The sequence below is a fragment of the Numenius arquata genome, chromosome 1, assembly GCF_964106895.1.
Source record: "Numenius arquata chromosome 1, bNumArq3.hap1.1, whole genome shotgun sequence".
Taxonomy (NCBI): Eukaryota; Metazoa; Chordata; class Aves; order Charadriiformes; family Scolopacidae; genus Numenius; species Numenius arquata.
Genome location: NC_133576.1, coordinates 100,108,911 through 100,127,756, shown reverse-complemented (window position 1 = coordinate 100,127,756; position 18,846 = coordinate 100,108,911).

Here is an 18,846-nt window from a genome sequence, read left to right as displayed (position 1 = left end):
ATGTTTATTAAAAAATTCCCCTTCGAAATTAAAAAGTCACTTTAGTTGCAGAGTGTGCATTAGCAGGAAAATCAGGTAACATACAGTTTTCAACAAAATTAACAATGTGGTACCAATAGTTCAAGCATACTAAAAGTTCTTCAACTGCCAGAATTCCACATTATATTCAGATTAGTTAAAACTTGCATATATTTAGGGGTTCATCTACATGAGCATTTTGGTTTGAATCAGGAGCCAGTTTTAGAAATGAACACGCAGCTTGTGTTCACTGACTGAGCCTTGGTTTACAGCGTGGAGAGGTTTGGAATTGCACAGACTGGCTTTCTGGTGAATTCAGCTGAATGGTGAGACTATCTCCTGAATTCCAGGGCATCCAGCACTGGACCAAAAAAGAGCTGGACCTAGCAAAATTCTAAAAATTCATAGAGTATGGATGTCAAGACCTCAGCATCACTTGCTTCACTCTAAGGTGGTGTATTGTGTCACCCTACTTGATAATATTAGATGTAGTATATATACTTGGGGAAAGAGTGAAATAGAAAACTTTAATTCCTTGGTTTTAGGAAAAAAAAAAAAAAAAAAAACCCACACAAAAAAAAAAAATCACCAAAATGAGATAATTGGGTTTGTTTAGCCTTGAGAAAAGAAGGCTTATGGAAGACTTTATCACCCCTATTTCAAGGGTGGCTCCTAAGAACATGGAAACTCCCTTTTTACAAGGAGACACGTGAAAAGAAAAGACAAAGGCTAATGGGTACAAGTTACTGCTGGGGAGATTCCGACTGGACACAAGAGGGAAATTTTTCACAATGAGAACAATCAGCCATTGGAATAATCTCCCCAGGGAAGCAGTGGATTCCCCATCACTGGACTTTTTTAAGATTCAGCTGGACAGGGTGCTGGGTCATCTTTTCTAGACTGATTTTGCCAAGAAAGGTTGGGCCAGATGATCCTTGATGTCTCTTCCAACCTGGTATTCTATGATTCTATGATTTCCAATTATTTCATCTCGGGGAGGAATACTGACAGAAAATCTCTTATAACATTTTTCTACATTTGCCCTTTTTCTACATTGCCCTTTAAGACACACTAGCCACGTGTGTCTCTTGTCTGCTCATCACACTGATCCTTGCAAAAGAAAAAAAAACATCAGCAAGGTAAGGTCTTAAACTGTGAATTCCAAGTTCTTTCTGCCCATGTTGTTCTCTAGCAAAAGAGATGAAGGGTACCGGTATGAAATAACCTCATAGCCCTACGCAAAACCTAAAGAGAAGAAACAATCCTTCAGACTTCCACTCTGCAACTGATATCCAGAGGTCAGGAAGAGCACAATGTACATTTCTTGGATTTTTTTTGCTTTCCTCTTTACTCACTTAAATACCCCCACTTCCTCTACATGGACATCACCTGACAAAGGGTCTCTGCAAAGTTTGAGGTGTAAAGGGATGCAATGAATCTGAGGGAGTTAGTAAATTATTTTCACAGTTCTTAATTTCTGATAGCAGGAAAAGATATCTTAACAGCCAGGCACAAGACAACCCAGTATTTTTTATACTTTTTCTCCTAAAAATACAAAATTATGATTACTTCACTTCTACACTACCCTACCACCAACTACTGTAGAAAATATATTAGAGCCTCTTCTCTCTATAACAATTATTTCCCATTCTCCTTTATGCAGCCTATGTAATTTCATTAAAATGCATGTCTGTGGAGATGAGTGTAATCTATGAACGATAATTATGATTCTATTTTGGTTATTATTTTCATTCCTGTCATAGTCAATATTTCTTTCATTCATGAACTTTACTATTTAGGCACAAAGAATATTAATTGATTATTAAGTAATCCTTAAATGGTATAGTGAATTCTGAATGGACAGTTATTTCACTATCTGCAAAACAAATACAAAAAATAAGCAGTTACCAAACTGATGCAGGTTTGAAAACAGAACTTGTGCAACACGGGAAGAAAGTATTTTGGTCAGTGAAACTGTAGAGCATATATATCAAACGGAGTTTCCTTGACTAAATTCCACAGTTAAGAAGATCACAGATGATCACTTTTTTCATGGAAGTGAGTCACAGTTCCAGTGGGTAAACTGTTTGATTTTTTGATGGAATACAGCAAGGGAATACTACCGAGACACAACCGAGGAAAGGACACTGTCAGATAAACCTATATAGCTTTCTATCATGCAGAGCTGACACAGGAGTGGAAGGGTAAGTGAAATTCCCAACAGTCTTCAGATAATATTCCACTTACTGGATGTGTCTGTGACTATATAATGAAGTTTCTATTCCTACCTGCAGACCTCTGTGATATAAAAAAATTTCACAGACGAAAGTGAGAAGGTACATATGACTTTACATCCAACTTCCTCATATATGCATCCTCTTAAATATATGCATTAATACAAACACACACACACACACAAAAGAAACCACAAAAAAACCCAAAACCACAAAAACATAGTAAAATATTAATTCAGAATGTGTTTAGAATTACCTCAATTTCAATTTTGTGAGAGTGGACCAAAGATAATTGTGCCTTAACATGAAAAAAACTTTAAATAATGGCTTTAGAACAAAGGAAGTGTTCACGCTCTCACTCGGTACATATTTACATTTAATTTTCATGCTTAAAGGACTTGCATTCCAATCTCCAAACTGAACTTTTAATGCAAGCTGTGGGTAAAGAACATCATCTTCATTAAGCATCAACGGGCAATCAAACAAATAAGAACATTTCAAAGTAGAATTCCCACCCTGCAGGGTTCCAGTGAAGGAAATAATAAAGTGAAATATGAAAAATAAAACTGTTCTTCAAGAAGAACAGATCTAATTAAAAGGAAGACCTAACAACTTCGTGGATTAATTGGGAACCAACTGAGATAATTAGACCTCTGGGAGTAAGATTACACCCATCATAAACTGCTTTTTTCACAACTACAGGTTAAGTGCTTAAAGCTTTAATTGGGGGCAGCACTAAGAAGAAAGTGGAACTTGCACAGAAGAATTAAGATTTGGTGAAGCAATATCCTGAAGTACTTTGGCATCGTTAAAAACCACATTATTATTTTTCCCCAAGTGCGTGGGATTCTTCAAGCCAAGTTGACAACCGTGGTTACAATTTGTACCAATCAAAAAATGCTCACGCTATTATACTTTGACCTATAAACCACATGTAGCTGCACTGTACATTAGTAGTTCAAATACAGTTTCACCCTCTGTGATTACAGTTTAAATGAGCTGTTATTTTAACACATGCATACACCATGATAGTTTCTGCAGTCAAACCATGCCTTTCAAGAGAAATCTACCCTGAGAATACTACGCTAAATTTAAAAAAAAAAAAAAAAAAAAAAAAAGAGGGAGGGAAAAAAAAAGAAGAAACAAGAATCTAAAGACCTGGTAAACTGCTGCAAAGATTAACTGCTTCTCAGAATTGTTCCAAGGACTAATTTTAGTTAAACCCTTTGAAACAGAAACAATTTAATACCATAATACAAGTGTCATGGAAACTTTGGCATCCAGCTGATGAATTGGAAAGCTTTACTAATACAACACAAAAGGTGATCAGAGTTCCTGCTTTAATCCCCCTTTAGAGGTAGGAAAACACCTGTGGAAGTAAGAAATTTATTTTCTAAAAGCACCATATGTTCTTTCCTAAACTCAAGGAAATTCAAGATAAGGACAAGTTCTTTTCAATTACAAATTTTATTGGCATGCAAAATAACCTATTTCAATATTAATTCACCATCTTTAATTTTGAAATTATATACAACAAGAAGGTTGAGTTCTGTAAATGTTTTAAAATACCATGGAGTATAAATGGGATTGGATTTACTGGAGTATAATTTTAGTATAAAATGAGTTATGTGGTCCATAGGAATCCAGAGAGCTATGGGTGTAATTAATCACCCCTAAAAATCTAATCTAGAAAAGTTTGAAGAATGTTTTTGAGATATGTATTTCAGCAGGTTTAAACATGTTACAAGGTGCGTTTCTGAACATGCATGGTGTGGCCTGTGGCTATTTTTCCAATTTACTAAAATATTTTAAGGAGGTCTCAAGCCATTTTTCAATTAAAATAGGGGGAAAAAGAAAAGCATCTGAAATTCCTTTCTTGTAATTGCTTCACATTTGCTTCATCTTGTCCCTGTCTGTGTCAAACTGTCAAGCTCCAGCTGTCATGCTTTACCTGCACAATTAATCTGTAGTTATCCATTTAGGCATGATGAGTTTCTTGAAGACTAAGAACTACCCAAAAGCCTGATATGGCATAATAGGTATCTTTGAGACTTCTTTTACCCACTGCTCGTTGTACGAGGTGCTGCTTGGAGGTGCTGCTTGGATAGTTCTTGTCAGTTTTACCCTACCCCTTCTCTCCTGCTGCTATAGCTCAGGATCCTCCTTATTCTGCATTTTAAACTCCATCTAGTAACATGAATCTAGGATGAAGATGAAGCAGGGGTGGAAGAAATTGTTCAGACCAATGGCAACCCTTCATCGTGTCCTACAGACTGGCAGATTTCTTGGTCCCCCAAGTTCTCTGATGATTCCTCTGGTCTCTGACTGTGTTCACATTTAGCTCTATGGATTGGTACACTTTGCAACTTCTCTTGTTCATGATTTTTTCTAGCTCCAAAAGTCTCTAGCTTCATCTTATTAGAACTATACCATGGAGTGATACAGTAATTGACATAACTACAGATGTCAGTTTTAGTCAATGAAATTGTGTGATACATTTGGTATAACACCATGACTTAGTAAGATAACAATAAACACATAATTAACAAGTGACACCTAATTTGTAACTTGGTGTGAGAAATAAACATTCAGTAATAAAGTAGATCTATTAGCAATCTTATCAAACACAGTATAATCTTGATCTCTCAAAACACAGAGAAAAATCTCAAAAAACATTTTTAAACTATTTATAAGTGCATCACACTTGAAGCCAAGATTGTCAGTTGATTCTATTTCTATATGCCTTCTGGATTCAGGCACTAATGAACCAATAGCTATCAGCATGACTTTTGCTGAAATACTGTTACATTAATGAGTCTGGATCAGCTGCTCAAACAGTTTGGCTGAAAAAGATGTCTGCTTCGGAAATATATTAAGGGAGGCGAACATAAATGTTAAGTTTTAGCCCCTTAAATTTAGATGATTGCAAACATGATGCCCAAAACCTTTTTTTTTTTTTTTCATTCAGCTTGATTTGACACTGCACTGAATAAGTTAGACTGTATATAAAACTGCCTTGTTTATCTTTCATGCAAAAACACTGGCACAAGTTCTTCTCTTTATTATACAATTCATAACCCAAATGACATCCTATGTTACACCAGTGTAAACCACTGGTGAATTTGTCACTATCATATTGAAGTCAGCATTATTCAAACCTAAGGTTATTCCCCAGCTGTACTATACCTCTATATTATCCTGTCTGAGACTGACACAAACTCCAGTGGGGTCACATATCCCAAGAATTAACATTCTGGTGTGAAAAGGCAACAGGGATTTCCATATGACATTGCTTAAATTAATTCTTTCTGTTGTCTTCAGTACAGTCCTTCCCTGGAGCACCTTTAGTCATTCAATCCACATGGAATGAGAAAGCTTTCTGTATATTAGTCTATTAAAGGAATCAGAATGTGAGTCACCAGTCATGTACCTTGACTTTTAGGAAAACCCTCTCAAATAATGGTGATGATTAAATTATACCTGAATGAATTGCCCTCTGCACCTGTGAGAAGGTAAAGGTGATACACTTGCAGCTGATGGCTTAGCACTGTGTAGACCAACAATGTGTCTGAAAAGGGAGGGGAAAACCACATCTATCATCTTTTCACCTACATATTACTAAACTGTGCCTTTGAGGGAAAAGAAAAAAAAAATAAATTAAAGTGCATTCAAGTCGATTTAACTGGACAACCTGAAACTGAAATTCCAAACGCAGTATTTTGAAAATATTTTAGTGACACTTGTCCTATATAGGAAGGAGCTGCATTTATCTAGTTTAAGTCAGACACCAGCACCTGGGATTTGTTCAGCTCCACGGTGGTATCATAAATTCCTTCAGGGAATTCACAATTCACCAAATGACGTATTGTTATTATCACCAAAAGTGAACCATATTCAGCAAAACAGTACTCCGTGGGCAGCAATTCTGCAGTGTATAATTATAGTTGCCATTTCCCATCCCAGGATTAAATGTGTTTTCACTTTTCAACTTCAACAACAACAACAAGAAACCAAACCCACCTCTCTCCACCCCTCGAAACACCTGAAGGGGTTAGTTTTAATATTAAATCAATTCTTTATCTTGATTCTTTGAATAAATCTCACCTATACTATTATTTCACTGGAAAATCTGGATTTTCCTTCCTTTCAAGCATTACTCTGGATTTTGACATTTGAGGTTTCTTTTGTTTTTGTTTTTGAATATATGACACTGCTACCAATTATAATTATCAACTGCATCTACATTCTAATTAAGGTCTTGTTTCTCTGTTGATTACTGTAAATGCCTTCCAAAAACCAAAAAACCCTATTCATCTCCTTTTTGTAGCAGCATAAAAGACCGTGTTGCTCCAGTTTATGAGTTATGGCATTTTATGCAGTATTGTTGGCATCTTTAGCAAGCTAAAATTCTCCATATTTCTCACTTAAAAAACTAAGGTCGTGTTCCATTTTCCTTGCAGTTGTGTAACTTCAGAAAAATTCTCTCAGTCTACAGATATTGCAGGTCCTTGCAGAGAGTTAGAATGGTTATAAATCCTATATTTAAAATGGCAATAGACCTAATTCATAGCTCAGGAAGTAACAGATGTGGTTTCATATATGAGACCACATGATATTCTTTATTGGTGTAATAGGATTAAGGGGTCTTGCAGTACATTGAGCATCCAGTGATGAATACTATTTTATCACTATGCTATACCTCCTGCAATTTAGAGAACACTGATGAGCACACTCATACATATATCCTTGAGCAAGCATTGTCTGAAATACCTCTGGAATAATCAACAACATAGCCACATTCATGCAATACTCAGAAAATAGGTCTTTGGCATTGCACCAGTAAAATGTGACCTAGTACATTTGCATGGTGATGTGCCATCTGATGCAGATTTATTTGCTTGAATTAACATTAGCTCACAGATCCATATATCAGAATTGATGTCATGATGTTACTTCTATCCTAGTTCAGTGTGGTATGAATTCTTTCTGTTATGCCTCTTCTGACATCCAAAGGTAGGTGTGCATTTCTGTCCTAGAGTAGAAAGATGTATGATAACAATTGTCCTGAGGACACTAAAAAAACCAGAAGACAAAGATTCTCATTCTGTCCCTTAAACTCACAGAATCACAGAATCTTAGTGGTTGGAAGGGACCTTTGAGATCATCGAGTCCAACCACATTAAAAAAAAAAAAAAAAAAAAAAAAGCACCCACCAACAACTAAACCCCACACCCACAACCTCACACACAACACCCCACCACAAACCAACAATCCCGGGCACTAGAGCATGCCCTGAAGAGCCATGTCTACACGTTTCTTAAATACCTCCAGGGATGGTGACTCCACCACCTCCCTGGGCAGGCCGTTCCAGTGCTTGACCACTCTTTCAGTAAAGTAATTCTTCCTAATATCTAATCTAAACCTCCCTTGCCCCAGCTTCAGACCATTTCCTCTGGTCCTGTCGTTATTCCCTTGGGAGAAGAGGCCAACCCCCGCCTCTCTACAGTTTCCTTTCAGGTAGTTGTAGAGGGCAATGAGGTCTCCCCTCAGCCTCCTCTTCTCCAAACTAAACATGCCCAGTTCCCTCAGCCTCTCCTCATAGGACTTGTTCTCCAGACCCCTCACCAGCTTGGTGGCTCTCCTCTGGACACGCTCCAGCACTTCAATGTCTTTCCTGTAGTGAGGGGCCCAAAACTGAACACAGTACTCGAGGTGAGGCCTCACCAGTGCCGAGTACAGAGGCACAATGACTTCCCTGCTCCTGCTGGCCATGCTATTCCTGATACAAGCCAGGATGCTATTGGCCTTCTTGGCCACCTGGGCACACTGCTGGCTCATGTTAAGCCGGCTGTCCACTAACACTCCCAGGTCCTTTTCTGCCGGGCAGCTTTCCAGCCACTCAGCCCCAAGCCTGTAGCGTTGCTTGGGGTTGTTGTGACCAAAATGCAGGACCCGGCACTTGGCCTTATTAAACCTCATCCCATTGGCCTTGGCCCATTGATCCAACCTGTCCAGATCCCTCTGTAAAGCCTTCTGACCCTCAAGCAGATCAACACTCCCACCTAGCTTGGTGTCATCCGCAAACTTACTGAGGGTGCATTCAATCCCCTTGTATAGATCATCAATGAAGATATTGAACAAGACTGGCCCCAAAACTGAGCCCTGAGGGACACCACTGATGACCGGCCGCCAACCAGATTTTGCTCCATTAATCACAACTCACTGGGCACGGCCATCCAGCCAGTTTTTTATCCAGCGGAGGGTACACTTGTCTATGCCATGATTCTCCAGTTTCTCCAGGAGAATGCCGTGAGGGACGGTGTCGAAGGCCTTACCAAAATCCAGGTAGACAACATCCACAGCCTTCCCCTCATCGAGAAAGCGGGTCACATGGTCATAGAAAGAGATTAAGTTGGTCAGGCAGGACCTCCCTTTCATAAACCCATGCTGGCTGGCCCTGATCCCTTGGCTGCCCTCTTCACCTTCTCCTTCTCTTCCTGTTTCTTTTCCATATGCCCATATGAATTGTGAGAGGATAATTCACACCCCAACCTTGTCGTCTCATCTGAAATTTTTAGTAACCTACTTGGCTGGGTGTTTTTTTCTTGTTTCTATTTGTTTTCCTAAAGATGAGATGCTCCTTACAACCTTTTGAAGATATAGCTTTGCATCCATAAAACTTTTAGCAGTGGCACTGAGATTATGAATAAAAATATGAGAGATGGTATCTTTGACTACCAAATACGGATGCAAATCAAACAGTCAGATGCAATATTCTACTGATCTAGTTTGTAGGTAAGAAATCGTGCATCTGTTCCTTCACCTTTCTAACTGAAAACTGACTTCCAGACCAATGAAAAACACACATGAAACAAATGCACTCTCAGAATAAATTTAGGTATGGCTATAGAAAATTAAGAAAAATACATGAAGTTGCTATCTGCTTGGATTCACCTTGCTGTTTAACGCATACTTGAAATGACAGTAATTCTAGAATTGCTTCCTGCATCTAACTGCAGACTTGAACTCTGCAGCCTTTCTAATTGGTCTTGCTTGTCACACTTAATTTGTTCTGATTTTATTTTAAACAATTATTAAATACAAATGAAAACACTAAAAGCTATTTTGCTCCATTAGCCTTGTGCATTCCACTCCGTATTCAGGCCCTACATCAACAACTGCTGCAGCAATACTGTTTCTTTCAGAATAAAGACAAAACATGGACTACATCCAACTTTTAATCAGCTGTACAGATGGGTTTATTTCACAAATGCACTAGGCTGCACAGATGGAAGTTCCTGAATGCCTGACAAGGTGTTAAAATGGTTACTGAGATTACAAAGGAATAAAAAAGCAGCACTGGAAATTATAATTAGTAGGGACTCTATCTCTTAAGGGCTTATTAGTTCAGAGCTTAAATTTTGTCCTCGGTGTGTGGAAAACGGTTTGCAGAGGGGAAAAAGGTAATCACATATCAGATTAGCTATGATAACTGTTTTCTATCCCTTAAGAATACAAACAATCTTACAAATACCTAACTCAACTGTTATACCTGATACAATACCCACTGAAACCAGCCAAAAGCATGACATAATATTTTTGACCATCCAAAGGCAGAACAAACAGAGCAGCAGTTTGTCCTCAGTGGCATACTGAGCAGCAGTTAAAAAAAACCCTGCAGATATTGGTGGCAAAAAATAGCTTTATAGACGCTTAATGGTATTATGCTTTTGAGCAGTTTTATTATAAACTCACAAATTTTATGCCTAAAAAAGTTAACTGAATTATCATACTTGGCTGAACAGGTTACAGCATTCATCACCTCATGGAATACCATGCCAATTTACTATCATGATGCCAAATGTTCTAAACTGTGTTTTGGAAATAACACAGTAATAAAAGAGATCATGAATAACTGTGATCATTACAGATTCCTGTGCTCTTGCTTGCAAGATTGGAGGGCTGCAGAGACAATGCTATCTTTACGCTAAGAGCACTACCCTTTTCTCCATTTTCAATGTGATAACTTTTGGATCATTCAGGGAAGAAATAAAATATCCTAAATGCCTCTGCAATCTATTTATATATATAGAATTGGGGACAGTTGTGTATAGGTGAATCAGAAACCAATGCAGTGGAAGCTGCACTGTAATTTTATGCAGAGCATGGTGCTGAATATTTTATTCGTAGTATGCTCTTGTGAAGAACTCCGATCTTTCAGCACTATGAATAAGAGATGTTTATTGTCTAAAACTCTAGCTTGTCTTCCATGCTAAAGACTTAGTTCTGCCACAAGCATAAACGTGCGTACATGACACCATATAGACAGTAGGCAACTTTAAATGGATCAGATCCATATAAGGGGAAAAATGTTTTACTATATCCCAAAAGATACAATGATCAAGAAAGACAGTAGTACTCATTTTTAAATGTACCTTATAACAGAATGGAAAACACCTTTAAGAAGTGGACATTAAAATGAAAAGAATCATGGTGTGACTGGCCTGTTTGAATAGTCAAAGACGACATAAAGGCAAAAATATTCCATAAATAGTTTAGGTTTTTTCATAGAAAAAAAGCAAGAAGATATAAAAGGTTGTAGAAGTCAACTTCATTATGATTCTAAGCAAAGTCATACATATCTGTAGGGATTTACATACAAAAAATAAGGTGGATATGAGTAGGAAAATAGATAACAGTTTCATGAAAAAAAATCAAACTAATACAATTCTTTTTGTCAAGATCAATTTCTGTAAAAAAAAATAATAATAGTTATTGACATTAGTTTCACAGAATCATGGAATCACAGAATTGTCAGAGTTGGAAGGGACTTCTAGAGATCTTCTAGTCCAACTCCCCTGCTGAAGCAGGATTGCCTAGAGCACATTACTCAGGACTGCATCAAGGCGGGTCTTGAAAATCTCCGGGGAAGGGGACTCCACAACCTCCCTGGGCAGCCTGTTCCAGTGCTCTGTCACCCTCACCCTCACCAGCTCTTTGAGTCTTTCCTCATAAGTGAGATGCTCCAATCCCTCAGTCATCTTAGTTGCCCTATGTTGGACTCTCTCCAGTAGTTCCCTGTCTCTCTTGAACTGGGGAGCCCAGAACTGGATGCAGTATTCCAGTTGTGGCCTCACCAGTGCGGAGTAGAGGGGGAGAATGACCTCCCTCAACCTACTGGCCACACTCTTCCCTATGCAGCCCAGGATCCCATTGGCCCTCTTAGCAACAAGGGCACATTGCTGGCTCATGGAAAGTTTGCTATCCACCCGGACTCCCAGATCCTTCTCCTCAGTAGTGCTTTCCAGAAGATCCACCCATAACCTATATTGGTGCCTGGGGTTCTTCCTCCCCAGGTGCAGGACCCTACATCTCTAATAAAAAAAACCCATTGTGTCTCCACATTTTCCTAGTGAAACTAGACACTAAAATCAAGTCTTTACACATTAAATAAAAAAAGAAAAATGGCCAATTAGTAAGTGTCAAAATGTAAAGGTAAACACAGAATCATTATCAAGCAAGTTTATTTCTACTGGTATTCTTCAGGTCTCAAATCTTGGCACTGTAATTTAAGATTTTCATGAATGGACGAAACAAAGAAATTAGGGATGAAGTTTAGAGATGACATAAAGATTACAGAAAAGTGAATAAATAAAACAAGTGACTGATTAGGAGAAATTTTGGATCACATGGGAGACTGGGCCCAGGCAAACTGGGTATTTTAACATGACCAGATGGAAAAAACATAAATGTGGGATGGGAGTGGTGGCGGACGATGAACAAACAGAAAACCTTGCAGACCATGTTTACACAGCTGGGGAAATAATTACATCCAAGAGGATTTGAGGGCTGTTATGGATAATCAGCTGAACAAGAGCTCCAAATACAAGACAGCAAACCAGGAGACTAACATGGTTCTTACATACGTTATATTCAAAAGACTCACATAGTTATCGTAAATTTTTATATTAAAATATGATTAATGCATTGGTTTTTTTTTATTTCATGCAGAGGTGACCATTACTATACTATGGTCTTCATCAGGAAGAAAATATAATAAGAGTCAGGGAGCTCAGAGAACTATACAAGACGTCGTGTCTCAGGAACTGCACCTGTGAGAATCTCAACAAACCAAATAGTAACCTTTAATTGTATTAAGAATTTGCTGACAGGAGATGCTTTAGTCTGGCAGACACAAGTACAGTGAGATTAAATAACTAAAAATTGAAATTCAACATACTCAGAATAAAAGTCACTGACATTAATATAATAATAAGTTTAATTATAAAAAAAAAAATACCAAAAGTTCTGGGAGATTAACTGTCAATGACTGTTTTAAAGCAAAACTATTTTCTTCTAAAAGAGAGATTCAAGTTAAAGTAAAACCAATAAGAGGAAACCCTGTAGCCTTTGCAATGGAGAAATGCATGTTAGACTATCACATGGCCCTTCCTGTCTTTATAAACAAGAAATAATATGAAATAATATCACTGATATGTTAGTAAATTTATTTGGTGAAATACTGAATGAGATAAAGCCTATACAACGTCTGTGCACATGGCAGGATCTACTTTCCTTAAGAGGTAATACTGACACCCAGGTGTCATTCCATTGTTTAAATAAATTGAAGTCAACATTTTAGTCAATACATGTAATGGCTTCATACTACTCTACAGGGTAATCTAATGAAATGCAATTAGAGTTTTTAGTTTCTGAGGCTGATTTCAGCATAAACTTATCTGTAAATAATTTATAGCATTTAAAGATTATGAAATTATTAAATAAATTTATAAAAATATATGACTTCCTCATTAAGGAGTACAAATGGTAGATTTACAGTCTTATCACCAACAGATCCAAAATACTCCATTTAAAGAGAATGTATTTTATCCACATAGGGAATCAGATGTTTAATTACACACCATGCCGACCAGTATTAGGATGGGACTGTCAATGGAACTATCAGCAATCCAGGAGGTTATGTTATATTTCATCAGTATATACTTTTGTTTAAAAGAAAACTGCAAGGTGATAATGTGCTTGGTAAGGAATGGTGATAGACAGTGGAGTGTAATGCTACTGTGCCATCTCTCAAATAAGAAATAAAAGCAAGATGCAAATCACTGGGGATTGCTTACAATCTCATTACATATTTCCCCATATAAAAGCTACTATCAACGTTAGACTTCGTGACCTTTGCAAACTTCATTTTGAGTAATTAAGTTTTGCCCAACTCAGACATCCCCAAACTTACATTTATCTGACAGCACAATCAATTACTCTAGAGTGTCCACTGCCATAGCAGCTGGGAATTAATTTTAAAAAGTAATAATATTAATAATAATTTCTGTAAAATTGCCGTCCTTAATGAAGCCTTTCTGCTTTCTACAGAAACTTTAGAAAACACAGTTTAATGTCTTTAGAACATAGAAGGACAGAAGTCAGTGAAATGAAATACACTTGTTTCATCTAATTAGATGTCACAACTTAAGTCACCTGGTGTAAACTACTTAGATAATCTCCTTAGCTACACCTTCGAGAAGAAACACACAGTTCCAGAAGTAAGCCACCACCTAACCTGTTAGAATTTACCCTCAGATCCACTTGCATCACTACCATAACCACAGAGGAAGCTCAAATGACTGAATGTGAGATAAATCAAAGCATCTGTTCTCCAATTTCACAAAAGGATACTTCAAGGCTGAATTTTAGACCAAAAGTGTGTGCCTTTCTTTTCTAGACAAAGAGAATTACATATGAATTACATACCTTGTTTGTTTTGTTTTGTTTTGTTTTTTCCTTTTTAATACTAGTCAATTAAAAAAATCCCATGTTTAAGAGCGTAGGAGTCAACTGTGGCTTCAGGTTTAACGTACACATCTTTTCAAGAAACAAGAATCCCATGCAAGTTTTTGCAGTCCACTCGTGATGGATTTCTTGATGACTAAAAAAAGACATACCTCTTGCCCTTTTTCAAGGAGAAGGAGGAGAATCATCAGGGGAACTGCAGGCCAGTCAGCCTAGCGTCGTTAGTTGGCAAATCCTCCTGGAAGCCACATTCAAGCACATACAGTAGGTGTAGAAGACTTGAAACTGCCTACATGTATTTACCAATGCCAAAATGTGCTTGACCAATCTGATTGTCTTCTGTGACGAGACAGCTAGCTTGGTGAAACAGGTGTACAGTGATGTCAGCAAAGTTTTTTGGCACTGTCACCCACAGTATTCTTTCAGATAAATTGGTGAGATATGGTTTGGATTGGTGGACTATCAAGTGCCTGGAAAAATTTCTTGGACTGCTAGGTTTAAAGAGTTGTGATCACAGGTGTACGGCCAATGGGCAGCTGGTTAATAGGAGTGGATAATGGGGTGTAATGGTTTTGGCTGGGATGGACTTCACTTTCTTCTTAGCAGCTGGTGTAGTGCTATGTTTTGGATTTGAGATGAGAATAATGTTGTTAGCGCACTGGTTTTGGTTGTTGTTAAGCACTTAAGGCCTTTTCTGCTCCTCAGCCTGCCGTGCCAGTGAGTAGGCTGGGAGTGCACAAAAGTTGGGAGGAGACACAGTCGGGACAGCTGACCCCAAGGCGATATTCCATACTATATGACATCATGCTCAGTATATAAAGCTGGGGGAAGAAGAAAGAAGGGGGGGATGTTCAGAGTGATGGCGTTTGTCTTCCTAAGTAACCATTACGCGTGATGGAGCCCTGCTTTCCAGGAGATGGCTGAACACCTGCCTGCAGATGGGAAGTAGTGAATTAATTCCTTGGTTTGCTTTCCTTGCACACATGCGTTTTATTATACTTATTAAACTGTTTTTATCTCAACCCATGAGTTTTTTCTCATTTTTACTCTTCCACTTCTCTCCCCCTTCCCAGCTGGCGGAGTGAACGGCTTGCACGGTCCTAGTTGCCGTCTGGGGTTAAACCACATCATGGGGCCAACTCTGCCTTTGCATCTGATGCCTTGACTGATAAGCTGGATCGTGAGGCAGAGCACATCCTCTGCAACTCTCAGAGGATCATCCTCAACAACTCTCCTCAACAACTCTCTACAACTACTTGAAAGGACACTGTAGAGAGGTTGGTGCTGGTCTCTTCGCACAGGTAACTAATGACAGAACAAGAGGGAATGGCTTCAAGCTCCAGCAGGGTAGGTTTAGACTGAACATTAGGAAAGAATTTTTCACAGAAAGAGTGGTCGGGCATTGGAATAGGCTGCCCAGGGAGGTGGTTGAGTCACCATCCCTGGATGTGTTTAAGAGACATTTAGATGTGGTGTTGGAGGATATGATATAGGGGAGAACTTTGTAGTGTAGGGTAGATGGTTGGACTCGATGATCCCAAGGGTCTCTTCCAACCTGGATGATTCTATGATTCTATGATTCTAAGTGCACAGATGACACCAGGCTGGGGGAAAATGCTCTGCATGCTGGAAGGCCAGGCTCCTATTCAGAGGGAGCTTGACAGGCTGGGTAAACAGGCAAGAGGCACCTCCACAAGTGCAACGATGGCAAACATGGAGTCCTGCCCCAGTCAGGAATAACCCCATGCAGCAATGCAGACTGGTGGGCAACTGGATAGAAATCCGCTTGGCAAAAAAAAGACTTAGGGGAGGTCATAGAAAACATGTTGAATACAGCTCGGCAGCGCGGCCTTGCAACACGGAAGGCCAACTGCATACTGGGCCGTATTAGCAAAAAAGTTATCAGCTTGAAGAAGGCAGGGATTCTTTCTCTCTTTTCAGCACTTGTGAGGCTGCATCTGGAATAATGTGTCCAGCTTTCGGCTCTCTTTTGAACTGGCTTTGGATCTCCAGAGATCTCTTCCAACCTGAAATATTTTATGATTTTGTGTCTGCTACTTATGCATGTCTCTGCCAGATGCATTACGGATACAAGTCAGAGAGAATTTTATACTTTAAAGCTTACACACTTGGTTGAAGTCTTAGAAACTTGCAGTCCTATAGACAATGTGACTTGATTTCACACAAAGTCTTGACATACAGGTAAGTGAGAACTGGGTGTACCAAGCCAAACTAAGTGAAGTACAGAGGACAGATGAAGAGGCATTCCAGTGTTCTTTTGGGTCAAAGGTAAAAACTCGCATTTTGAAAAGCTGGATTTCCCTCTAGTTAGTCTTGGAATAACATGAATGATAATATGGATAAAAATCTGCAACTACTGAAAAAGAAATAGGATCACAGAATACTTCAAATTTCACAATAATCCAGAAGACATCCACATGCACATCTCAGTCTTACAAGAGATGATACCTGAGAAACAAGTCTCTTGTTCCATGTTGTTGTTAGCAAAAATTATAAGACATGAAATAGAAATGACTTTTTCATGAGCAATACTACATTTTTGACACTTAATGGCTGGGGAACTATTAGGAAATAAATAAACTATCTGAGGGTTAGAAGCAGCACAGTGATCTATCAAACATATCAATATATTATGCACTCCTTGGAGAAGCAAACAAAACAAACAAGTCCAAACTAAAAAATATATTCTGTGATGAACTTGAGTAATACATGGTGCTTCAAACACACAACATAAACATTATTGTGGGTAACAGAAGTGCATAAAGAGTAAAGAGAAGGTGTAAAAAACAATCAGAAAAGAGATTATCTGTGAAAATAAAACTGTTTTTTGAAATATGCATTAACTTGAATTTCAGTAGATGAAATGCAGTAAATTACAGTCATTCCTAGCAAAATTTAACTTTTTTTTTTTTTTAATATGGCTTTCAGAAAATTGAGGTGGCTCTGATGGCTAGCTTTAGCACAGTAAGTATGTGATGATGACAGTTACTCAAAAAACAGGAAACCTTGTCTGCCCAGTCTATACTGAAGCCCTGGAGGATGTCATCATCACCAGGCTTGAATATAAGTATTCTCTACTCTTGTAAAATCAAGAAAGCAGAATTTTTAGTCTTTAGATGAAAGTTAAGCAAATGAGGTAGCCTAACAGTACAGAGTGAGGAGAGGGAAGTCTCTGGCTCCAGTCCCTCCTCCCAAGGATTTTATTCAATGCTCTCAAATGGAAAAAAGAAAAGAAAGGAAAAGAAAGGAAAAGAAAAGAAAGGAAAAGAAAAGAAAAGAAAAGAAAAGAAAAGAAAAGAAAAGAAAAGAAAAGAAAAGAAAAGAAAAGAAAAGAAAAGAAAAGAAAAGAAAAGAAAAGAAAAGAAAAGAAAAAAGAAAAGAAAAGAAAAACAAGAAATAAAACATTCATGAATGGATTTCCCCCCTCCTAGGTTAATCCCAACAGAAGACAATGGAACCATGCTTTCTGTTGTGGTATGGGCCAGACTGGTCACTGAGATGAACAACAGATCCTCTCCCCCACTTCCGTCTCCAAGGTGAGAAGGGAGAGAGAGAAAGAGACTTACGAGTTAAGAAGGAACCAAACTACTTTAATGATATATTAATAATAAAATAATAATAAGGAAATAATGAAATATATATAATACAAACAAAACCATATCAAGCTTCCAGGATGATGATCACATCAACAGCCAGCACTGGGGAAGTCCCAGACTGGACTCGGCAATGGACGGGAGCTGGATTCCAGATCTGGATTCAGGAACGCAAAGGAGATCAACAGACAGAGTCCTCCTCAGACATCGGCCATTGAAGAAAGAGGCTAAGCCCTTTGATCCCTCAGCTTCTACACTGAATATGAGGCAGACGGGATGGAATACCCTGGTAGTCGGTTTTGGGTCACCTGTCCTGCCTGCTCTCTTGTGCTGTCTTCTTTTGGACCCATAAATGTTTTCTGTGTTAAAAATCATGTTGACACTTTTCGAAATCGTGTATTGGATAAGAACATGAGAAACAATTAAAAAAAAAAATCTTATGATTTATTTTCATGTGCGAATGATCATCAGCATAGCATTCACTGCATACGTTGTTCAGCACCTACCACTGAAATAGCTACACCCTCTAATCAGAATTTTGTTTAATACTCTTAGCATAATACAATACATTGCTGAAGTGTCCCTGCTATCAGTAACATATAGTGGCTGGACACGCGGTTTTCACCAGAACTGTGATCATATATTATCCAGCTGAAACAAATCTATGTGTGCAAGGAGACTATTTGCCAAGAAGACAACTATGCTGACTAAATGAAGGAAACAAATAAGAGGGAAGTATAACAGGATATTCTGGCACCAATTATTTTAGTGTACTCTAATGGACATTGTACTTGTTGAAAACAAGAAGCAGACTACTGGGAACATAAAAGCCTTGTCATAGAAATGCAAAGGAAGTTTTTAACTGTTGCAGATAATTCATTTCTCTTCATGGAAAACAAACAGAAGACATGTTTCCTTTTATTTTTCATGCATTTTTTTTCTCTTTTTTTATAAAGTCAGTTCCACTGGTTTTTATTTTGGTGATTACCTGAGGCAGTTTTTATTGCTTAACAGCTTCCTTTCACCCATAAACATAAATAGGTGTTTTAAATTTGAAAGCAGAAAAAAGATAGAAACCTAATTTCTCTGAAAGAATTGCACTGGAGATTTTACCATCTGGTAGTGCTCGATTATTGAAGCTTTATTTTCATTGGGTTTTGAAAAATACTACT